We start from the raw sequence: 26398 nt of genomic DNA, 5'->3' as shown, positions 1-26398 counted from the left end.
CTAGTTAATGTTAGAATCAGGCCCGTGAACTGGAGCATATCCTGATTAGTGTTAGAATCAGGCCCGTGAACTGGATCACATTTTGATTAGTGTTAGAATCAGGCCCGTGAACTGGATCATATCCTAATTAGTGTTAGAATCAGGCCCGTGAACTCAATCACATGCTAGTTAGTGTTAGAATCAGGCCCGTGAACTGGATCACATTTTGATTAGTGTTAGAATCAGGCCCGTGAACTGGATCATATCCTAATTAGTGTTAGAAGCAGGCCCGTGAACTCAATCACATGCTAGTTAGTGTTAGAATCAGGCCCGTGAACTGGATCACATTTTGATTAGTGTTAGAATCAAGCCCGTGAACTGGATCATATCCTAATTAGTATTAGAATCAGGCCCGTGAACTGGATCACATGCTAATTAGTGTTAGAATCAAGCCCGTGAACTGGATCATATCCTGATTAGTTTTAGAATCAGGCCCGTAAACTCAATCACATTTTACTTAGTGTTAGAATTAGGCCCGTGAACTCAATCACATTTAATTAGTGTTAGAATCAGGCCCTTGAAGTCAACCACATGCTAGTTAGTGTTAGAATCAGGCCCGTGAACTGGATCATATCCTGATTAGTGTTAGAATCAGGCCCGTGAACTGGATCACATTTTGATTAGTGTTAGAATCAGGCCCGTGAACTGGATCATATCCTAATTAGTGTTAGAATCAGGCCCGTGAACTCAATCACATGCTAGTTAGTGTTAGAATCAGGCCCGTGAACTGGATCACATTTTGATTAGTGTTAGAATCAGGCCCGTGAACTGGATCATATCCTAATTAGTGTTAGAAGCAGGCCCGTGAACTCAATCACATGCTAATTAGTGTTAGAATCGGGACCGTGAACTGGATCACATTTTAATTAATGTTAGAATCAGGCCCGTGAACTGGATCATATCCTAATTAGTGTTAGAAGCAGGCCCGTGAACTCAATCACATGCTAATTAGTGTTAGAATCGGGACCGTGAACTGGATCACATTTTAATTAATGTTAGAATCAGGCCCGTGAACTGGATCATATCCTAATTAGTGTTAGAAGCAGGCCCGTGAACTCAATCACATGCTAGTTAGTGTTAGAATCAGGCCCGTGAACTGGATCACATTTTGATTAGTGTTAGAATCAGGCCCGTGAACTGGATCATATCCTAATTAGTATTAGAATCAGGCCGTGAACTGGATCACATGCTAATTAGTGTTAGAATCAAGCCCGTGAACTGGATCATATCCTGATTAGTTTTAGAATCAGGCCCGTAAACTCAATCACATTTTACTTAGTGTTAGAATTAGGCCCGTGAACTCAATCACATTTAATTAGTGTTAGAATCAGGCCCTTGAAGTCAACCACATGCTAGTTAGTGTTAGAATCAGGCCCGTGAACTGGATCATATCCTGATTAGTGTTAGAATCAGGCCCGTGAACTGGATCACATTTTGATTAGTGTTAGAATCAGGCCCGTGAACTGGATCATATCCTAATTAGTGTTAGAATCAGGCCCGTGAACTCAATCACATGCTAGTTAGTGTTAGAATCAGGCCCGTGAACTGGATCACATTTTGATTAGTGTTAGAATCAGGCCCGTGAACTGGATCATATCCTAATTAGTGTTAGAAGCAGGCCCGTGAACTCAATCACATGCTAATTAGTGTTAGAATCGGGACCGTGAACTGGATCACATTTTAATTAATGTTAGAATCAGGCCCGTGAACTGGATCATATCCTAATTAGTGTTAGAAGCAGGCCCGTGAACTCAATCACATGCTAATTAGTGTTAGAATCGGGACCGTGAACTGGATCACATTTTAATTAATGTTAGAATCAGGCCCGTGAACTGGATCATATCCTAATTAGTGTTAGAAGCAGGCCCGTGAACTCAATCACATGCTAGTTAGTGTTAGAATCAGGCCCGTGAACTGGATCACATTTTGAATAGTGTTAGAATCAAGTCCGTGAACTGGATCATATCCTAATTAGTATTAGAATCAGGCCCGTGAACTGGATCACATGCTAATTAGTGTTAGAATCAAGCCCGTGAACTGGATCATATCCTGATTAGTTTTAGAATCAGGCCCGTGAACTCAATCACATTTTACTTAGTGTTAGAATTAGGCCCGTGAACTCAATCACATTTAATTAGTGTTAGAATCAGGCCCGTGAAGTCAACCACATGCTAGTTAATGTTAGAATCAGGCCCGTGAACTGGAGCATATCCTGATTAGTGTTAGAATCAGGCCCGTGAACTGGATCACATTTTGATTAGTGTTAGAATCAGGCCCGTGAACTGGATCATATCCTAATTAGTGTTAGAATCAGGCCCGTGAACTCAATCACATGCTAGTTAGTGTTAGAATCGGGACCGTGAACTGGATCACATTTTGATTAGTGTTAGAATCAGGCCCGTGAACTGGATCATATCCTAATTAGTGTTAGAAGCAGGCCCGTGAACTCAATCACATGCTAGTTAGTGTTAGAATCAGGCCCGTGAACTGGATCACATTTTGATTAGTGTTAGAATCAAGCCCGTGAACTGGATCATATCCTAATTAGTATTAGAATCAGGCCCGTGAACTGGATCACATGCTAATTAGTGTTAGAATCAAGCCCGTGAACTGGATCATATCCTGATTAGTTTTAGAATCAGGCCCGTAAACTCAATCACATTTTACTTAGTGTTAGAATTAGGCCCGTGAACTCAATCACATTTAATTAGTGTTAGAATCAGGCCCTTGAAGTCAACCACATGCTAGTTAGTGTTAGAATCAGGCCCGTGAACTGGATCATATCCTGATTAGTGTTAGAATCAGGCCCGTGAACTGGATCACATTTTGATTAGTGTTAGAATCAGGCCCGTGAACTGGATCATATCCTAATTAGTGTTAGAATCAGGCCCGTGAACTCAATCACATGCTAGTTAGTGTTAGAATCAGGCCCGTGAACTGGATCACATTTTGATTAGTGTTAGAATCAGGCCCGTGAACTGGATCATATCCTAATTAGTGTTAGAAGCAGGCCCGTGAACTCAATCACATGCTAATTAGTGTTAGAATCGGGACCGTGAACTGGATCACATTTTAATTAATGTTAGAATCAGGCCCGTGAACTGGATCATATCCTAATTAGTGTTAGAAGCAGGCCCGTGAACTCAATCACATGCTAATTAGTGTTAGAATCGGGACCGTGAACTGGATCACATTTTAATTAATGTTAGAATCAGGCCCGTGAACTGGATCATATCCTAATTAGTGTTAGAAGCAGGCCCGTGAACTCAATCACATGCTAGTTAGTGTTAGAATCAGGCCCGTGAACTGGATCACATTTTGATTAGTGTTAGAATCAAGCCCGTGAACTGGATCATATCCTAATTAGTATTAGAATCAGGCCCGTGAACTGGATCACATGCTAATTAGTGTTAGAATCAAGCCCGTGAACTGGATCATATCCTGATTAGTTTTAGAATCAGGCCCGTAAACTCAATCACATTTTACTTAGTGTTAGAATTAGGCCCGTGAACTCAATCACATTTAATTAGTGTTAGAATCAGGCCCTTGAAGTCAACTACATGCTAGTTAGTGTTAGAATCAGGCCCGTGAACTGGATCATATCCTGATTAGTGTTAGAATCAGGCCCGTGAACTGGATCACATTTTGATTAGTGTTAGAATCAGGCCCGTGAACTGGATCATATCCTAATTAGTGTTAGAAGCAGGCCCGTGAACTCAATCACATGCTAATTAGTGTTAGAATCGGGACCGTGAACTGGATCACATTTTAATTAATGTTAGAATCAGGCCCGTGAACTGGATCATATCCTAATTAGTGTTAGAAGCAGGCCCGTGAACTCAATCACATGCTAATTAGTGTTAGAATCGGGACCGTGAACTGGATCACATTTTAATTAATGTTAGAATCAGGCCCGTGAACTGGATCATATCCTAATTAGTGTTAGAAGCAGGCCCGTGAACTCAATCACATGCTAATTAGTGTTAGAATCAGGCCCGTGAACTCGATCACATGCTAGTTAGTGTTAGAATCAGGCCCGTGAACTGGATCACATTTTAATTAGTGTTAGAATCAAGCCCGTGAACTGGATCATATCCTGATTAGTTTTAGAATCAGGCCCGTGAACTCAATCACAATTTACTTAGTGTTAGAATTAGGCCCGTGAACTCAATCACATTTAATTAGTGTTAGAATCAGGCCCGTGAACTCAATCACATTTTGATTAGTGTTAGAATCAGGACCGTGAACTGGATCATATCCTAATTAGTGTTAGAGCAGGCCCGTGAACTCAATCACATGCTAATTAGTGTTAGAATCGGGACCGTGAACTGGATCACATTTTAATTAATGTTAGAATCAGGCCCGTGAACTGGATCATATCCTAATTAGTGTTAGAAGCAGGCCCGTAAACTCAATCACATGCTAATTAGTGTTAGAGTCGGGACCGTGAACTGGATCACATTTTAATTAATGTTAGAATCAGGCCCGTGAACTGGATCATATCCTAATTAGTGTTAGAAGCAGGCCCGTGAACTCAATCACATGCTAATTAGTGTTAGAATCGGGACCGTGAACTGGATCACATTTTAATTAATGTTAGAATCAGGCCCGTGAACTGGATCATATCCTAATTAGTGTTAGAAGCAGGCCCGTGAACTCAATCACATGCTAATTAGTGTTAGAATCGGGACCGTGAACTGGATCACATTTTAATTAATGTTAGAATCAGGCCCGTGAACTGGATCATATCCTAATTAGTGTTAGAAGCAGGCCCGTGAACTCAATCACATGCTAGTTAGTATTAGAATCAGGCCCGTGAACTCAATCACATGCTAATTAGTGTTAGAATCAGGCCCGTGAACTCAATCACATGCTAATTAGTGTTAGAATCAGGCCTGTGAACTGGATCACATTTTAATTAGTGTTAGAATCAGGCCCGTAAACTGCATCATATCCTGATTAGTGTTAGAATCAGGCCCGTGAACTCAATCACATCCTAATTAATGTTAGAATCAGGCCCGTGAACTGGATCATATCCTAATTAGTGTTAGAGTCAGGCCCGTGAACTCAATCACATCCTATTTAGTGTTAGAGACAGGCCCGTGAAGTGGACCATATCCTAATTAGAAGCCCATGAACTCAATCACATCCTAATTAGAACCCAGTGAACTCAATCAAATCCTTATTAGTGTTGATTCTGTACCTCCACTTACAAAAGATTTTTAATATGCATCTCGGGTACGAGTTAATACTAGACCTTTAGTAAAAACGAAAGTAAATTGTATGACGTATGCAATTTGTGTGTGTTTGAGTTCACGGAACTTCCGATTGTATCAGTTCACGGGCTTATAGACCCTGCCGAAACACAACATCGTCTAACCATCGATTGACAGGATTCGGCTGTCATCGATGCTTACTGTTCATGCACAGCTGGGTTAATTACGAAACGTTTACCGAGTTTTAAATAATCAAGATTATTTGATACATATCAAATAGTCCACAATTAATTAAGATTGGCTAATACAGTTCGTACCGTTTACGAAATAAACCTGGTTCGAACTATCTTGCCTCTTACAATTCCGCCTAACGGGGAACGAGTTAACTTTTCATTCTGCTCAAACCTTAGATTCAACACATTGTGAAAAATGATTTTCTTAATGACAATCCATTGCCATCGAGCTAATTTATTAACATCGTGCAATCGTATACGCAGCCAAACATCCTTTACCAGTGCAGCAACAGGATGAAGCCAAAAAAGTGACAGATAGAAGCAATACTGATCGATTGGTTTTTGATTTGTTTTGTCCATGGTGAAGATAACGAACTGTGACCTATCTAATTCCTATAAGCAATACAATAAAACATCTCTTCCAACAATGGAATCGTCACCACTGTCGGCGATGGGTTGCTAAACTTTGGCCTGAGTTAGACGTTTTCTCGGTCACTTAGCGGGGAGCCTCAGCCTCAGCGATTTTTATCGTGCCACCTGTGACTCGGACCCGCGGTTTAATTTGACGGCCTGTTACAACTGCGATGGATGCTGTGGACCTTTCTATCCTGGATCCCCACGGGACTTGAGTCCGAGACTAGGAGGGCAAGGCAGTGAAGCACGGCAACGTTATGGTCACTCCCCTCTTTTAAATGCAGGAGGTGCCCATTCAGCCGGTGATGGAGGTTTAATCCCGGGCGAACGCTACTCGCCTTTCTCAAGGTCAACCTGAATAGAATCGTCACCACTGTCGGCGATGGGTTTCCAAATTTTGGCCTGTGCTCGGCCGCTTTGCGGGAAGCGATTTTTATCGTGCCACCACACACGGACCTTTCTAACCGGGATTTCCACGGGACTGGAGCTCGAGACAAGGACGGCATACCAGCCAGGCAGTGAAGCACGACAACGCTGGTCCTCCCCCTCCCCTGAAGGCAGGAGGTACCTATTCAGCCGGCGATAGTCGTCTAATCCCTGACGAAGGCTACCATCCCTTCTCAAGGTCAACATGGTGAGTCGCTGCATCTATTTGATATTCCTTAATATTCACTTAGTTCAAATTCTACCGGCTGTCGTAAAGCACTCGCACAACATAGCCCGTAGGGCGATACCATACTCAGACTTAGTTTCTGTATGTATCTTCTGGCAGCCGCCATATGTAAATTCATATCCTGGTCATGTCCTACACCACCTCATATACCTAGCATTGCCGGTGCTCTATTATTATGTATCCCAATGGCAAACCTATGGCAGCATTTTAATTGTATCTATTTGGCCAAATTGCCATTCATGATTCAAGGTACTTGGTTAACGTAGGTTTCATGACCTTTCATAGGCATGGCTAGCGAGTCGGTCAAGCAAAGGGCACCAGATAGTCAGATCATTCTACAAATTCCAAGGCTTGCTTACTCTTAATTCGTCCCATTATGTAATCAGTTCATTATGTCGCGTTACTTGTATTTATTCATTTACATGTCATACACAGATGAACCTGGATAACGTTCAGGTATACCTGATTGTGTCATGTCGGCACTGCATAGACCAGGGGCTCGGACCTCAACCTACCACGAGGTTCAATTTGCAATGTGGCTAACCAATACATTATCTCGCTAGGTTTACTTGCTAGGCATTATTGGGCCCAAGTTTCAGGGTAGGCATTGCTATTCACGGGTTCACGGGTTTTTACTACGCATGATCACAATTTTAGGTACCAAGGACCTCACCGGTCAATTTATGCAGAGTTATTAACTTCATAGTACTTATCTATTATTAACATCCCTATGCAATTACGTGGTATTCTTTCTATTTAAGCAATTTGCCTCTTTTTATTTTATGTAGTTTACAGATGTTTCCGACAACGTACGTGACGTGGAGCGCTATATGCTATTTCGTACACACTTTTCAGGTTTGTGCTAGAACCAGCATCACAGCGTACAAGTCGCAGTATATTCTCACCTTGTCGTTCATTGGATATTTAGCACTTTCCATAGCACAGAGACTCTAGTTCCATATCATTAGTTGCATTTAATTGCAGTTTTTGTTTCCAATAATTGTCCACAATCTCAATTTAAGTTCGGACTTGAAGATTGTTGATCGGTTCGTTGTTGTTTATTCTCAATGTCAAGCCTAACAGAAAGTTCTTGTTTGTTTAACTTTAAGTCAATCACACTCCATTCCATTTTCATGTAAATAATTGACTGATTTTGTCTCAGATGTATTCGGCGTTGAATTTTTCTTTCCATAATTCATTCAATAGGCATTTATTGCAGTTTGTATTGTTCCAGCAGTCGAGAAACCACGTCAGGAAGTGTCATGTTTTGTTATCCCACTTTTTTCGAGGAGGCATGGCTTTGAGGGTAGAGGCTTACGGGTGTTAATGGGCTGGGTAATTTTCGTATTTTGGCTCGACTAATCGGTCTTAATTTTAATTCTTAGCTGAGTTTGGGTTAATTCTCACTGGCTCTGGAACGTTTGGATTAGTTTGACGAATTTATGAGGAATTCCCGGTCGAAAAAGTTTGATCCATTACAGTTTATTGTTTTATCTTAGGAATCGTCGAAAATGGTATTTAGCAATGTGCCATTCTGCTATCATTACCTTAGTTTTTACGGAAGTATTTGGGACTTGTAGTTACATTTTTTTTGACGGAATTCAGACTTCAAAATTATTCTAGAATTTTCTGCTGAAACTCTTCAGAATCAATCGGAATCCTTTAGAGGTATACCAGTTTCAGTTATGGGACGTAATTTTCCTCCAGTAGGACTGGAAGATGGTTTGCTAAATTGGTGTTAGGAAATTTTGTCCAATTTTTGCTTTCCATCATAGGAGTTATTCAGAGCTGACAAGTTTTATAGTCCGCCTGAACTGCGACCACTTTGTTGTTAATCTTACGTCACCTTTGAGATTACACGTCTTGAAATGGTCATTTCAGAATTCAGTCTAATTTTGGTCAGGAATCCTGAAGTTTTAGCTATTCCCTTGAAAAATCCAGGAAATTCAAATGATTTACAACTTCCATAACCACTATCAAAATGTGTCAATTTGGTGATACCAGTGACCTCTTGGTTAAGTCACCATTGCTTGAGAGTATGCAAGGGGGTTCGAAGGGGGTAACATAGAGATAAACGCTCTCCCATAGTGCCTCCAGGGGGCCTGGGTGACGGACGAGAGTGCACGTCGCCTACCCCGCAGAATTGAGATGACCTTGTTGTTAATCTATTACCTGCGAGGTTACACTTTTTGCAATGATCAACTTCAGAATTCAATCTAATTACTGGTCGGAAATCCTGAAAGTTTTAAATATTCCCACGAAAATTACAGGAAATGCAGGTAATCTTCAAGTTGAGAGGGATTACCGAAATGTGTCAATTTGGTGATAACTTGATCTTAGTAGCCATTGCTTGAGAGTGCACAGGGGGTTCGGAGAGGGGAGCGTAGAGATAAATGGTCTCCCCTCGCGCCTACGGGCCCTGGGCGACGACTAGGGTGCACGTCGCCCACCCCACTGTTTAAGTGCCTCCAATTTCAAGCATGCATGAAGAAAAGGGGAAAAACAAACATACAAATATCAATTTTTGTGGGGGGCATTGTTCCAATGTCTGTGGCGGACTGGGGAGTGCGTTGGGGTAGTTGATCACTAATTCTGCGCCAAAACCGGCTCTCCTCCCACCTACTACTAAAGCAGGGGGCAGGTATTTCACGTGTACCCTCCAGACGACCATTAAACTAGGTCAAAGGTCAGTGGATATTCATAGAAAATACTAATTTCTTGCATAAGTTGCTAAAGTTTAATTCGTGGGGCTCTCAACTAGTTCATAGCTGGGGCCACATCCACCTCCTACTAAGGGAGGGGAAGCTACAGGCTGGTGCATGTTGCGACAACTGTAGGAGGGTCTACAAGCTTGCTCCGCACTTGCTAATTAAACCAGGTAGTATGCAGGAGACCGGTGAGATGCGCAGAGATATCTACCTCCCTTAGAACGTGGGGACTCGTTCAGGTTCGGGCACCTATGTCCACATAGTGCCCCCTGTGTTGCCCCTACTTTGGTAGTCAAACTGGCACACTGGCCGCCTCCCCAGTTCCCCACAAAAAGTTTGCATGCGACCCTTTCCACCATATATGTAAATTTGCATCCTGTTTCTGATCCAATCAATAAATATTAAACTTGTATCACTCTTGTCATTGCAGCTGCTAAGCAGCCTATGAGGGATTACAGGACAGCCAGTTAAGCTTCGACACACCTACTGGTCTATTCGATATTAGGTTAAGGTCACTATTCAATTCGGGCAGTAGGTCAGATGTCTTGCGGCTGGTTGTGCTGTATATTAAGTTTGTTTTAGCACAATGGCTTCTCTAGGTAAATTTAACATACCCTAGGTCAGGTCATGGTCATAAAGCCAATTCTTTTATTAATTGTTTTGTTACGGAATTGACGATGTTTGTTGTTCAGTTGAAACTGAATAACTATATCATATATATTGTGTTGACCGGTTCAATAAAATGTTTTATCTGCTTGCTTGCTTTTGCATCTTTTATTTTACCATCATTTATGATTTACTTATGAAAAACAGTTAAGCATTATCAAGAATTTACATTGCAGCTCAAATACCATCTATGATATGCATTAAATGTTCAATTTCAGTTATACTTGCATGGATATTGTAGATCTAGATACAATGTATCTACATCGAGATATTTACATGCGTAATTTTTTTAATGGTAATGGGTTAATTAGATCATTCCAAGTTTTTATTCCACATCCACCCAAATATCTATTTCTATTTTTTTTTTAAACCAACAACTTGCAAATCAACAGAAAGAATGTGTACAATGTTTGATAGACATCACCATTTTGACAGTACAGTCAAGAATATGTTAAATGACACACAATATAAAACTTGGATTATAAACAAGATTATAAAGACTTGGACCAAAAAAAATTCCTGTTCGTAAAACATCTGTTTTAATTAGTTACCCAACCTCTTGTACTATAGTGCATGTTGTCATTACATAGCAACACAATATAATAATTCGTTAAAGGAGTCATAATATTAAAATCGAAGTTTATCATAAATAGGACAATAAATTAAGTACCAATTTTTTTTTATTTTCAACAAATAATTCACAACTGTGGAATAATCATTGTTCTTTAAGAATAAATGGTTTAATTTTCTTGGTTGTGAGCATTCACACATTTCAAAGGAAAATTTAAGTAATCTACTAGTTTATATTCATCATAATGTAAGTTTTCCCAAAGTTGGACATAAATTTACTCTCTTATAAAATGTTTGATTATCATTTTAAATAAACTACTCACATTGTATACAAGTAGTACACAATGAATTCACATGTTCTTCAATTTTCTCTTCAACCCTGGGTTTTGTCCAAGACTTAATAGGGTGCAAACTATCCAAACTTTATTGATGTCCCATATGTATACATGTACTAACTGGTGGGAATATACTGACAGAAATACAGAGGTGCAGACATATTTCCCCAGGTTCTTTAGATATCGTGAAACCTTTGTCTGCCAAAATGAATCCCCCTTCCAGAATAATTCAACTCACCACCAGTTAACAGGGAGTTTGTAAAATTCACTATTCTCTGTAACAGCAACATCTGACATAGATCCAGTAATAATTCACTAACAAATATGATAATAATAATAGCCTTTATTTATCCAAGATAACACAAATTAGCATACAGCTACATGTAGTTTCCATTGTGTACACTAAAGGATCACAAGTCACAAGTCCCCTTTAGGTTGTAGCTGATCTGTAGCCAGAATGTATAATTTGTAACTGTAGTTTTAAAGAAGATGGTTTCTGTGATTTCCTTTCTGCACAATCAATGATAGTGATGGTTGTTGGGATTTGAGCTTTTATTCAGTTGGCATGTTGTCAATATCATTCCTATAGGACTATATTGAAACACAAACTAACACAACATAAGGTCAATTCAGGCACAGAATATATCACTGATACACTGTGTTGAAATACAAAATCTTGATGCCAAGTCCTTAATTTCAAAATTATGTCTCAGCCTCATCAGTGTTAATAACAACTGCAATTCTTTTGTCATATTTGTTATGTCCCTCCTGTTTTACACACTGGGGAATTTGCTCAGATGTATATAAAAAAAACTCTAAAAAAGTACAAAATATGGCAGGTCTCAAATTGATATAGTATAAAAACAACCCTGGTTTTTTTTCTCTTGCTGTAGAATACTGTTAATGTCAAAAGGGGTGACCTGTTGGTGGGGTTAATCTTGGGCTTCCATTGATAACTGGAGTTGCAGATGATGATTCAGTATGCTCTGTTGATGAAAGGCATTTTCTGCTGTTGTTAACTGGTCTTGTAAATTCTCTGACTTGTGCTGTTGTTACAAGTATATCCAATGAATCTATAAAGAAACAACAACAATTTTTAGCATTTGGAAGTAAAACATAGATGCTGAGAGGGGCCATGAAATTTTAAACGGTGACCTGACCTATTACATGAAAGTTCCTATGCATACATACACCCAACAATTTATTAGCTACTTATTTCAGTTTGCTCTAATTATTATGAAATCTAAATTCTAATTTAAAACCATTTATTACAAAATATATATGGACATAAATTCTATTGATATTTAAAAACTTTTACCACTGAATCAGTCTGATTACTGAAACTTTAGAACTTTATTTCCTGGCATGAACTCTTGTAAGAATCATGGAACGAAAACTTTGAATATTTCGCTCTTACAGTCATGTTATATGTATGTTATGATCTGTATGGCTGAGCAGGGAAAATTTAAGACACCAGACCAGAAACTGCATATATATTGGTGTAAACATTAAATGAATTGACTTTAGATATGAAAATAGTTTAGATAGGGGATTCTCTTTAATAGATAATATTATACAAAAAAAAACAATATTGTGTAGCTCTTAGCACAGGTGCTTGGGTTCATGACACCCTCCCTCCCCTGAATAACCTAGCTACACGAATTGTTATATCCAATGGGGGTAATGTTTTAAACGAGCTATTTTGGGGTATGCAAGCCATTGTTGAAATGCATTAGTGGGATTTTTAACAAGAAATAATTTAAATCAAGTGTAGGTTATTCGGGAGAAGGGAGGGGGGGGGGGCGCTCCTGAACCCAAACACCTGTAGCTCTTAGTACATTTATACACATGACATGGACATGTATCATTATCAGTCCCTGATTTAACTATTACTATTAGCTAATACATAAGTGGCTGCTATGTCTAAATTACTTTTAAACATACAAACGATTGCCGGTCCATTCTGCTCTTACTGTGGGGCCTATCGCACGCCTTTATCCCACGTAAACATTAATCTTTTTGTGATTTTGGGTTTGGAAATGGGATAAACATCACTTCCAGTATCCTTTCTGGGTAACGTGAATCACTGTTGCATTTCCCCGACGCACAAAATCCACCAATTTTATGAGAAATTGAAGTAATAAGGCTAAAACATCTGTACCTCAAAACCTCCGACATCACAAGTTTTGACGGAGGTAATGGCGGACAATTCTTCCGCGATTCTGATTGGCTGTGCGGAGATGATAACCGCACCTCCCCTGACGACAGTGGAAGCGTGAATTCAGTACCTTTTGATACACTAAAACAATATACACATATATATATAAATAAATCAGCCAGGTATTCTCTGCTTTTTTCAAAAAGCATAAAACCAATATTGGTATATAACAGTTACACAACCTAAAACACCTATAAAAGTCTGATTATGACAGGCTAATGAAAAATCATATAGATTTCTCTTTTATCCAAATGCATGTATTTTATATACACTTAGTAGCTTATGACCAGAAATTACATGTGATCCATACATGTTGGTACTGGTATGCTATGAGCTGATGGGCATGTGTCCCCTTCTTGCCTAGATTTTCTCTAATTTCGACTAAATCCACACCCCATCAGAGTACCATGCAAGGGGATTTAGACACTGTATGCCATGAAGAACCAATTCAATTCTACTTTTATATCTGGTTTCATATACTTTCCCTCAGAGTTGCAGTATTTTCGCTGGACCCTGTATGTTTTAACCTGAATTTCAGTACCCCCCCCCCCCATGTATATGCTATGCATAATGCTGACACCTACATGATGCATATCTTTTTTTCATTACGCACTCTGCTACACTCGCAATGTATAATAAATATTCCATTCATTTCTAACACATGTACGCAATCCCCTACCAAATGTCACTTCAAATACAGGACATCTCTGTCTTTAAATAAATTTGAGCTGTACTTAAGTGCGAAACTGTCCCTTGCTACCATGAAACTTATATTTTGCTTTAAAAGTTTTAAAGCATTAAACATAAACATAAACCAACAATTCTTAATTGTAATTTCTTTTCATCTTTAAAAAGGGTATTGACATCCCAATATTTAGTGGGAAGTTCCCAGGTATCTTTCGCTAGTGAGTCTACTTGGAAATCCAGACATGCATTGGAAGGATGTTGATGTGAAGGACACAGGGACACCTGATCCCAGAACTGTGGCATTTCATTCAGAGTGACAACCTGGCATTCAGTTGGTATGACTCTTTTAGGTTTAATATAGGGTTAAATCTGTATACATTTGGTTAACATTCAAATAAATCCAGATAATACATTCACAAATGGAATCATGGCATCATGATACACTGATATGCTTGTACCATTTTACTGCATTACTAGGTATCACATACATACAAAAAGAGACAAAACACGGAAAATCATTATTCTGTTTCTAATTATAAGGTATGACAAGTTTCTAAATGCTGACAATTAAGGTATGGTGGCCAATACTGATTTTATTTGCAATTTCCTTTCAGAGAACTGCAGATTTTATGAAGCTGTTTTTGACAGGAGATTTGGTTTTCTCCATCTGTGTTGCCATCAACCATTATGCTGAGATGGTCATATCTAGGTGGAAGGATTGTCATTATGCTTCCCAAGGAAGTTCGCAGCCTCTCACTGAAGAGTAATGGTACAGGTATTACTAGTTTAAAGTACCGATATTGTGACAGTGATTTCCAGTTTAAAACGAATGATAAAATGCATAATAAAAAGATTACCTTTACCAAAATTAGTCTTGCTGTGCGTCAAACACATTTATTAGATGTGTACTACAATTACCTCTGATAAAATTTCATAAGTAATTAAATGCATACTAGTAATTTCCAGAGGGCCTTGACTATAGAAAACATTTACAGAGCCAGTTGAGCATTCAAAAGCTCTGACGATATATTTAGGGCTAAGTATTCAGAAATTCTTTTTTTTCAGATTTTTGTGCATTATCTTGTACATGTTTGCTGTGAAGTTCCAGTCGATAGACATATATTGGTCAATGCATGCCCCTATCGGAACTACTCAGTACAGTGTATCAAGAATGATGTCTAGAAATAAGTTTTAAGAGGTTGAATATAAGAACACTTTTGTTAAATATGATGCAAGTACATTTAAATCTACTGATTGAAAGTAAGTACTTGAACATTCGTATACGTTGAACTTGGAGAGGAAAAACGGGTAGTAGTTTTTGATAGCATTTGATAAGGTGCTGTTGCTTAGCAACCAAATATATTTGAATACAAAAAATTAAATTATTTTAGATTAACAATAAAGATCTTTGTAATTGTTTTAATTAATGTTGCAATATGTATTCTACTTAGTGGAACATAATGGCAAAACGTCATATTATTAGAAAATGATGGATATGTATATAAAGTACAAAGTTTCCATTTTATGACGCTTGACCTTAATTCTCTTCATCATATTTTTCGTTTAAAACCTTTTAAAATGATTAAGATTTATTTAAAGATATTATTTTTAAAATAATGTGACATTTACTAATCATCATTTAATGTAATATGTTTAAATTGTGTCGAATGTATGCAGAAAGGCAAATTATGGTCAAAATTGTACTATGAGTGTTGTTACTTAGCAACCAAAAATCTTTGTTTGTCAATAAAATTGATTAATGGGATGGTGCTGTTATTGTAGTATTTTAAAAGGCACATCAGCTCATACATTTAGAATGTCCTATTTTTGACTCTAATCTAGTGAGAGGGGTCGTAATATATATATTTCAGAGAAAAAAGATAGCAAAAATGTGCACTTATATGACCTTTGACCCCGTAGACCTCTTTGAGGTCTTGGGATACCTTGACAAACTTTATAAGAAATTGTTCCCTGTCCAATTCCTAACAAAATTATATGTCATGCCTACCCCAAATCGTGATACATGCAGATTTAAGTCGATATAAAAATATTGTCATTTAGTCTTTAAAAACCTCTGAAATGTGCCGGTAGAGAAAGGGTAAAATCAATGTGATCCAGAACTCGATATTCTTGGTTATCATTTCGGCGAGATAGTTCCTTCCTTATTAAACCTCAATATTCTTGGTTTGTATCTTATAGTGAGGGTCACCATTTTAACTTGTGCACTTAGCTCTTCGGCTATTCTTAACTAAATCAGGTGCTGAACTCTTGTGAAAAAGCATGAATGCTATAATAAAGTAAATGAAAAGAATATAGATAAAGGTATGGAACAAAGTTTAATATGTCAACAGAACAGAAAGATAACATATGATAGGTTGGCATATGACAGTATATGTTTAATAGCTTATTTTTTATGGACCAACTTAATGAAACCAAATGTTAAAGATAAAATTGATAATGACATACTTTGGAATTGCACAATACAACCTGTCAATAATACATGAAAGGTTAAAATCAAGTGGATATCTAAACACTCCAATTCTTTCTTTTGTAAAGAAAATTTTCTAAACTACCAAAACTGCCAACAAGAACATGTAAATTGTAAACATTGTAACAAAATTGGTAACATAGTAATTTCAAATTTTTTGACACACATTTGGGCTAGACGTTTCCTATGCAACGATAATTATTTACATATTAAAGTCCAACATAAATAAACAAGTCCACAAGCCAGACAACTGTCTTCTGAAGTGAAACAATATAACATGAAGTGCTGCAAATTCAGGCATTTTAGAATATTATGCATATACCAGTATCTGGACAATTAACAACTGTAAACGCATTACTGTTGAATAGTAATAACATCGATATAGAACAGTGAACTATGATTGTGTAAAGAATATAATACTGTTGCAATGCGAGATTTTGAGTTAATAATACAGACTGGTGCCTGATCAGGGTTAAATAAATTGCAATGCTGGGTTTTCATCGCTATTTTCAATATCACAGAAAAGGTTATCATGAGATGGACATGTAAAAACTCCAAACTTAGTTGTATAAAACAAGATGTGTTTGTGAAACACAAAATACGCCCGATAATGGCCAATTCCGAAGATGGCAAAGGTCACAAAGACAAATATCTTGGTGCATGTACCAGTAGAAAGATCTTGTCACAAGAAATGCTCAAGTGCAATATGAAAACTCTACTGTTTACCATTTAGAAGTTATGACTGTAACTAACGATGCGTTGATAGAAATACAACAACAGCGTAAATCCTTGTTAAAAGTTCGTGTTTATATTTCATTCAAATAGAATAAACTGAAATGCCCTGTAACAAACAGAAAGCCGCATATCAAAATGACATGAAAATGTACATCACGTCAAATACATATATACATTTTATACATGTTATATATACATATATTGTATCATTTGAAACTTAGCATAAAGTTATATCAAATGATATTCAAGCACTTTAATCACAATTTATAAAAGTGATCCACCGAACTTATTTATATTTAATAAGTGAGAAAAATAAGATTAAAAACAAAATATTTATATTATTGCTTTAGTTGACTTTTATATTGCTTAAACAGTCTAAATAGTATAACTTACCAAAGTTATGGACTTTAGGCTTGATATTTATCAAATGTAAAGCTGTAAACTATATTTCAAAGCTTCTTTGGTGCAACTGCAATAAAAGTTAAACATGCACTTTGTTAGATATTAGCAATATAATTAAGAGCGCCAACAACTGCGATGCTATTGCTTCCATAAAAACAAAGAAAAACCAGACATACCACGATGGCGAAATAACTCCAACTATAACTAAAACTCAAACGTCTGTACACTTCAAACCCACTGGACAATATGAAAAAATCCAACCCTGGTCTAAAGTCACATGACTATAAGAGGCGCCAAATGCTCACCAAACTTTTGGCGGGAAAATACTAATTACATCAAATTGGAAATTAAATAAAATCAAAGCTGCTTGCCATTGTTTTGGCATAAGTTTCTAGTAGAACTTTATTATACAATCTTATCAATTGCAAATTCAATTCTTTTTAATCATAAAACTTAAAAGTTATTTACAAAATTTTCACACGGCTACATGACCAATGTCAATCTTTTAAAAGTAGGTCAAATGTCAAGGTGAAAATGTTTAGTACAAACGGAAAGGTCTTGTCACAAGGAATACTCATGTGAAATATCAAAGCTCTATCACTTACTGTTCTAAAGTTATTAGCAAGGCTAAAATTTTCAAAAAGTAGGTCAAACTCCAAGGTCACTGGGTCAAAAAGTTGATACCCACAAAAAGGTCTTGTCACAAGAAATACGCAAATGAAATATCAAAGCTCTAGCTCTTACTGTTCAAACGTTATTGGCAAGGTTAAAGTTTTTCAAAAGGTGGGTCAAACTCCAAGGTCAAGGTCACCGGGTCAAAAATGTTGATACCCATGGAGAGGTCTTGTCATAAGAAATGCTCATACGAAATATCAAAGCTCTATCACTTACTGTTCAAAAGTTATTAGCAAGGTTAAAGTTTCAGACAGAATGACAGAACAAAAACAATATGCCCCCTGATCTTCGATCTCGGGGGCATAAAAATAGTTTCTAAACTATTAGAACTGTAAATATGTACATGTAAATTGTAAACATTTTAACAAATTATTTACATAATTTCAAATTTGTTGACACACATTAGGACTAGAAGTTTCCTATGCAATGAAAGATATATATACATGTGATAGTCAATCATAAATATACACAAGTCCACAAGCCAGACATCCTTTTATAAATAATATAATATAAAGAGCTGTAAATTACACAGGCACCTGAAGTATGGATATTACTACCCCCTCCCTTTTTGATGATTTTTTTTGTGGCAATAATTTCTCTGAAATGTGTAAATTCTCAGTCTATCTCATCCCTCTTTCGATCCATGTAATCGTTTCACGCTTTTTGTAAGCTTTAGAGATTGGCCTTCTACCGGTATAATAAAATACACAAGTTTGTAAACAAACAGGGCGTTTTGGGGCACATTTGCCAAGTAATTACAGCGTTATCTAAGGAATTTTGGCTAGCGGCAGGTCAGGGAGATGTCATACTACAAGTCTCTTCAACTCAAAACCCATCTCATCTCTTTTATTTGACAGAATTTTGCGTGCATTGATCGGACAGGGCTTCATCTCTTGATGTGTTCACCACTGGCAGCCAAAAAGGAGGTCACAGAGTACGAATTTGTTGTACGCGCCGTGTGATTGGTTCGCAAATCGGTATCATAATAATTAGTAGGAATTTGCATTTTCCTGTTTCTGAATAAGGAAATTCCAGTAATTCTACTTTCTGTTTCACATTCATGAATTCAAGAAAAGAAGTTATTTGTGGTAAATGATTTCAGTTTTCTTTTTATCATTGTTTTATGCACAAAAATATTTATTTTTGTGTTATAAGTAAGTAAGTAAGTAATTTATTTATTATAGTGACATGTGTTTTAAATACAATATTTCACAACACTGATTTTACAAAGTACATAAATTATTGAACACCCGGCCCAAACGGACCTATATGTCACTTTGAATCAATATATATGTATCATAACATTGTATATATACATGCGAATGGTGATATAAGATTATATCTTATATATAGATATTATATATAATGTTATAAGTGGGTTAGTGCACAATCTGAGTGCAACGAGTACATGCGAACGAATTTAACATCTAATTTTTTTAAATAAAATGGTAGATTTGCTCAAGTCTCTATATATTTAATAAGCAGTGCTCTCTTTCATACTTTTTGATTATGCCAAACATATGTTTGGTTATATTTTAAGTATGGTAGAGAGCAAACAAATAAAGAAATAAACTCAACATAGAGACCTGGGTTTACAAGTGAAATGGTTAGAGGAGTCACCTCCCGTTACCTGTTTATGTATTAATACTTAATTATTGTAAATATTGTAATTAATTGGTCAATTGAAAAAAAAATAAGCAAGTAACATTAATAAATGATATCAAGTTAGATGATAAGATTTTTTCTTGTCTAAAGAGGGCTAGTTTGCCGTTATTTTATCATACTATAGTTGGAAACTTTACTATATTGAAAAAAGTGGAGTATATGAAACGTTACAACATTGGTGTTGAGAGAATTGTTAAAATACCATAGTCTATGTCTACATTTGATTCAATGTGGAGTTGTGTAAGATTTTTCTGTTAAGTTTACCTGATATTGTGATTCCATATCCTGAGCTTGTCGAGGCAATATTTTAATTAACTACCGAAATAGATTACAGATTCTTCGCATTCTTGCGTATAATACGATATGCGTGACTGGAACAAATTATGCAATTCTATACTAAAATCATTAAAATAACAAGTTACTAGATATTAATTGACCTTCAAGCAAAATATCAAATGATTAGAAGAATATTTTCAATTATAAAGCATACATAGATCTGTAACGTAGATTGTATAACAATCGAGACAGTTTACTGTTATCTCGACACTTTATGAATATAATACAGGTGCTTTTTTACCAGAAGTTTGTTCGTAAGAAGCATTCATGTACATTCGCTCATGTGACCTATTGCTTTTTTGTTCCGCGTCCGTTGTCATCCGCTATTTTTTAAACCCATGAATTGATTAATATTTTAAAGAATTCCATGATTATACTTTCATCTAAAATACGACCAGGTACCTGAATATACCTCTATTGAACTCAAACTAATTATAACCTTATTTACATACCCGAGCTCACTGGGACGTAAATAGTACACACGAAACCCTAAGAGTTTCAAGTTCTTTATTCACTTAATCCACCAGTACGTGGTACATGAGATCAAGTACATGTGATACATTCTAATGGGGAAAGAGATACAGGGAAGAGAGACACAAACATAACAAGGACAAGTTGTGTCTGACACAGTAAGTTCATTTATTTTCCCCGTCTGCAAAATCAATTTATAAATTTTAAGAACACCTTTAATTAGGTTTTCTACATCTTAAATAGGTTTGAATTAAAGTCACGGCCTTAAAGAGGTTCACACCTGAAAGTTGGAAAAATTTCAATTTTTGGGGAAGTGTATTTTTGTTTTCTATATTGAAAGATAATTAAGAAATTAAAAAGAAAAACTGGGGTCGCAATGCTTGTTATTGAGCTACAGTGTTCTAAACATGATCTTTTTCCACTTACGATTTATTCAATTAAACTTGAGTTGTATGTTGGTATCTACATAACCTAAGCAACACAAATTAGTCATAACCTAAAATAGATACATAATCATGTCTTCTAACAATGCAGATAAAAAAGTTCAATACAAGTAATGGAAATAAATAAAGACCTTCTTGCACTTGTACGAAAACAATTCATTATATCAAATGTCAAGTTCTAAAATATTATGTTAATTTCTAAAAGGACTAAGACCATGTTTAGCTATATCGGCCCTGTGGTGTGTTAAAAAATAAAGCAGAATGAATTGAAATAAAATTGTTATCATTTGATAATATAGTCTTTATACCATCGCGACGTGCCAAGATTTCCCCGCCAAAACGTCAGCTTGTGGAATTCTATACAAGACAAAACTGGTATCGGTCTGGTTTTCTGCAGAAATCTCCACTTTTTTCAATTTTAGTCATATAATTTATATAAAACATGACCTTCGATCCAGAAACTGACTGTAGTCTATCAAAATCTATCAATACAAATAAATTTTGCCCGAACGATTTTTTGGATCGAAAGGTGTGCTGTTGATGAATATCAACTTTGAATTAAATTGAGAGCAATCCGGGATTATTTATTTTTGTGAGAGTTTTTTGTGGGTATTTTATTAATTATGTTGCTTTGAAAAATTGAAACAATATACTTATGTGGAGTCTACATCATTTATATGCAGAATACACCCCTATGTGGTGTTTTTATCACAAGTTTGTGCAGGAATTCTAAAAGCTATAGAATTTTAATGCGTAAACAAACGAATCTGCTGTCCGAGAAATCGGACCTTCAATGCTATAGAAAGTTTTTATTTAGACGACACCAACAGAATTACTAAGATCAAAAATGAAAAGAATTCATAGAACATGCATTGATATAACTAAAACTATTGCCGATATATCGAAAGTATAACGTTAACTAGGGCAAGTAAATTTATGAAGGATTTTTTAGCAAAAGACGTCATAGACGTCTTAACGTAGTGGTAGAGAGCCCGTCCTTCAATCGGGAGATCCGGGTTCAATTCCTACCCGTGTCAATATTTTTTTTTTTAATCATAATGTGAACTACATTTTTCTTGGCGTTATTGAAAAATTAATTTCTTTCAAGACACTGAAGATGAAATTATACCTGAATATAAATAAAAATCAATAGGCCTATGCAATCACAGAACACCAAGAAAATATGCAAGGATTACAGATTACATTTTTTAAAATTCATTGAAAAAAAAAAATACTTTATTTTCGGACTTGATTTTATTTCAAAGTATGAACCAGCAAAAGATAATGGAAAGGAAAGTTTTTCCAATGCATCTAAGGTACAGAAGAAAAGTCAGAAAAAATGTGAATCATTAGCAATTCGTCATTTCCTGCAGAGTAAGAACTTTCTTGTTGAAACCACCACATGATATATTGTGTAGCAAGTGTAGATATGTGTGTCAGTAAATTCACATCCAACAAAATTGTCATAATCAATCTCGGCCACTTCCTAAGACAAAGTCTCTATAGACAATTTCAATACCTCTCGACAGAACCAGGCCTGGGGTAATGGTAATTAAATGACAGCCAGTTTCAATGTAATGGGGGTGTAATGGACCATTTTTGCATTACAAGTAATGGTAATGTAATGCATACTGTACTGCACATTATTTTCCATTACATTTACACTACTTCAAATATTTGATGATATTTTGAAGATTTAGAATAATTCATTATATTAGTGATTGAAGCATTTGAAACATTGATGACAATCAAATGCAATGAATAACTTAATAGACATGTTTCCTAACATTGCTGAATATTCTGTGTACTTATGATAATGTATAATTAAAAATCATAATACAGAAATAATTTTTCTGTCATTTCTTTAATATCTGACAGTATTTTATGTAAATGTGTAATGTAAATTCACTCTCAAGTAATGTAATACATTATATTTCAAAATAGGAGTAATGGTAATGTGAAATTTTCTAGGTAATGTAATGCGTTACATTGCTATGTAATTGACCTCAAGCCTGGATAGAACACCTTCTCATGCATATATGCAAGTGCCTTGGACCCCAACTTGTCATTTCCTCTTTTGCAAGATTTTCAGCATTTCTTCATAGAAATCATAATTCCAACTGCAAGGTGTACAAGATGATGAATTCAGACCTGACCAGTGTTTTTGACAATTTGTTAACTTTTGACTCTACACTTTTCATCAGGACAACCATTCTTGAACTCATTCAAAAAGTACATTATGACATTCATAATTCAACATGCAGATTTTCATTTGAATCATCAAATATGAATTCTTCCAATCAATAACCCCCCCCCCCCTAAAAAAAAAACACTTTAAAAACCTCCACAGGTATATTTCAAATGACACAGAACCATGGTATCAGGATGTCTCTGGAAGTGCCATGGGTTAATAAGGTTTAAACTTCAGAGTCGACAGGTTTCTTCCAAGCAATATAGTCTTGTTTGGATCCAGTTTTTCCAGTTCTGATATAACTGCCTGATACTGTACAATGTAAGTGTCAATCTGGTGCCCCTATTGTGGGAATCTGTTTCCACATAACTGCTGTATAATCTGGTACCTTGCTATTGGCAGGCACAACAAGGAAGCTATTCCTGCAGTGATGTCCAACACTTATCCGCATGTGTCACTGATGCCACTATCATTGATGAATCTGATGGCAGTCATGATATCATTATTGAGGAGTAGGAATATGGATTCTTGTCAATCTGATTCATGTCATCCTTGCCATCAATTTTTGCTGTACATATTATATCATCCTGAAATTCAAATTACTCCAGTATTATATCATTATCAAAACTATATCATAAATGAAAGGTGAAGATAACAAACAGTGATCAATCTCATAACTCCTACAAGCAATACAAAATAGATAGTTTGGCAAACACGAGCCCTGTATTATAATATTCATATAAAAGTTGTACTTTCATGCCCTCATGTATTTTCATTGATATAGAATTCACAAAAATTACATTTATGTATTTGGTGGGAGATTGACATGTCTCCAACTAAACAATAGAGGACAGTTTAGCTACATGTACATTTCTGCATAAATAATTGTATACACAAACATTTCATTTGAATTTGATTCCCCATCTAATAATTTTTGTTGTAGCTAATGTTGATATATTATCTTACTTTACAATTATCAGCAACTTCACAAAATATTTTTATCTTTCATACTCTTTCTTGTGGTAGATGTATGGGAAAATTTAATATTCAATAATATAAAGGAGATAAGCTAACAAAAAATTATATGCTTAAATCATGGTACTGTAGTACACATGAAATTCAACATTCTCTGAGTGATTCTATATCTAATCCCAATGCAGGCATGTACTGTAAGTGTAATTGTTGAAATTAAGTTTGACATGTTTACAATTTATCTTGAAATAAGGCATATTTAAATTATAAAACCAAACTGTTCTTATGATTTTCCTGGCTTAATGGTGCTTTTAAGTAATACTGTATTTGAAAATTATTGAATGTAAAAATTGATCAGTCCGACTTTTCTAATCCATGTTTCCGCGTAAGGCCAAAAAAAAAATTATATATATGTTAATTGGTTTCCACTTTCCCGACCTACCCTAATTAAAATTTCTGTCGACCCTAACACATTTTTTTCTATTCTCACAGATTTTGCAAATGTCATCACTACAACAAGAATGTATTTATTGACTTATGAAGTTATCTATTATGCACTAATACTAGACAGATTCCAAAACACAGAAACAGTTTTTGGTTACAGTAAATTGAAGAAATGTATCGATTCATCATATCAGGATATGGGGCTCACGGCGGGTGTGACCGGTCAACAGGGGATGCTTACTCCTCCTAGGCACCTGATCCCACCTCTGGTGTGTCCAGGGGTCCGTGTTTGCCCAACTATCTATTTTGTATTGCTTGTAGGAGTTATGAGATTGATCACTGTTCGTTATCTTCACCTTGCATATAACTTTTATTTGATTACTAAATAATCACTAAGTTAAGTTTAAGCATAGTAGAATACTAGAATACCAAATCATTCGAAAATTATTCAACCTATAACCCCCCACATGCCTACATGTTACATGTACCCCAGACATATACCATTATCGAAATATACATCTATATACATTACAATTATATGTCTCTTTAACCTATACAAATACTTTTTAGACCATACAATGATACATGGAAAGTTCAAAGTGTAAAGTGAGTCAAGCATCATGTAAGAAAATTCAAATAGACCCCAGGAGGTCATGCACTCGGAATTGAAAATGGCATGATCGTGAAACAGCTGATTTTTCTGATCAGCTGATATACATACAATTTTAAATCATAACAATATATAATTATAATAGATAAACAATAACTATATGTTGACAACAGTTAATATTATGAGTTTATGTCAACACACCACAGGCGCACCATACTATTCGTTCCATGCGACTTGTTTATTATTTTTAAGAGCAATTGGTACACCTATTTGGTTATACAGTTTAACGAGTAGAGGTGAAATATATTCATATTTCTAAAACTTACGTTGAAATGCGATGAGTACATCCGCTGCAACTTCCACGAACAGCGCAAACAGGCTAACGGCGCGGCGTGTGAAAATGGCCGAATGGATTGAAAAATGTGGTGTGCCATTCGGGCTATAAGTAAAATAACCTTATTGCGTATTGGGAAAGAAAATTTCTTTTTCAAGATCTTATTACATATTAAACCACTCATTGCATAATTATGTTTTACAATACGTTACCATTTCTTATAATATATAGCGACGTTGTATGACGCAATCTTAAAAAGTAGCGCAAATTATAGGATTTATACTAGTAATGTAAACCTAAAAATAGTGTTCTTTCACCAACTCTACATATAAAAACCAGTACATTATAGGAAAAGAACATGTTAGAGAATATTTCTAACAAAAAATTATTCACTTTGGACTTTAGGCCGAATTTTGATAAACATGGTCTTAGTCCTTTTACATACTTTTCAACGTCTTGTCTGAAAACTTAAAATAGAAGTTATAAAATAGCGAGGGTTGGGGATCAAATATTTTATTTATTGACGAAAATACTGAATTTTAATACAAAAGTTAGAGTAAACTAAGTTAAGGTTTTCTAGGAATATATGTTCTGTGTGGAAAACTATATGAAAAAAAAATTAATGAATTACAATTTTTGAACAAGTTCCAAGTTAGCTGCAGAACTGTAGCTCTCTAGAAAAAATATTGGAACAGATCAGAGAGCTACAGACCCACCCCTTATAAAAACCTTCGATTTACTGTGCACGGCCGAGGTCTCATATCGTTGTATTCTTGTATTGTCGTCTCTTAAATTTAGTATAAAAAATTACTAACATATTTTCCTACTATACATTATTCTGTGATTTGTGAGACCGTGTCATCAGCTTTAGCT

General features: G+C 35.9%; 1 protein-coding gene and 2 long non-coding RNA genes across 20 annotated transcripts in view; 1 reads left to right on the top strand and 2 right to left on the bottom strand.

The window, feature by feature from the left end:
- Window positions 1-17033: 17033 nt before the first annotated feature.
- LOC130047768 (uncharacterized) lies at window positions 17034-17866 on the bottom strand. Its single transcript, XR_008796581.1, has 2 exons — window positions 17376-17866; window positions 17034-17088 (listed from the first exon to the last, which is right to left on the bottom strand). It is a non-coding gene; the product is annotated as an uncharacterized LOC130047768 (long non-coding RNA).
- A 1200-nt stretch (window positions 17867-19066) lies between these two features.
- The window catches only part of LOC125661723 (uncharacterized), a 42685-nt gene continuing 35353 nt past the window's right edge, over window positions 19067-26398 (top strand). For 4 of the 18 annotated variants that reach the window (XR_008796577.1, XR_007365063.2, XR_008796580.1 and 1 more), the window contains exon 1: window positions 19120-20689. The gene's annotated coding sequence lies outside the window, so the exon portion shown is untranslated. Of the gene's footprint in view, window positions 20690-23652; window positions 23678-26398 lie in introns of those variants that run through there. The other 14 variants (XM_056143183.1, XM_056143182.1, XR_007365066.2 and 11 more) reach the window with 12 other exon arrangements.
- LOC130047769 (uncharacterized) lies at window positions 19114-25939 on the bottom strand. The gene is made up of 2 exons (XR_008796582.1): window positions 25518-25939; window positions 19114-23752 (listed from the first exon to the last, which is right to left on the bottom strand). It is a non-coding gene; the product is annotated as an uncharacterized LOC130047769 (long non-coding RNA).

This window comes from Ostrea edulis, chromosome 7, assembly GCF_947568905.1.
Source record: "Ostrea edulis chromosome 7, xbOstEdul1.1, whole genome shotgun sequence".
In the NCBI taxonomy this organism is placed as follows: Eukaryota; Metazoa; Mollusca; class Bivalvia; order Ostreida; family Ostreidae; genus Ostrea; species Ostrea edulis.
This window is presented reverse-complemented; position numbering and strand designations above follow the sequence as displayed.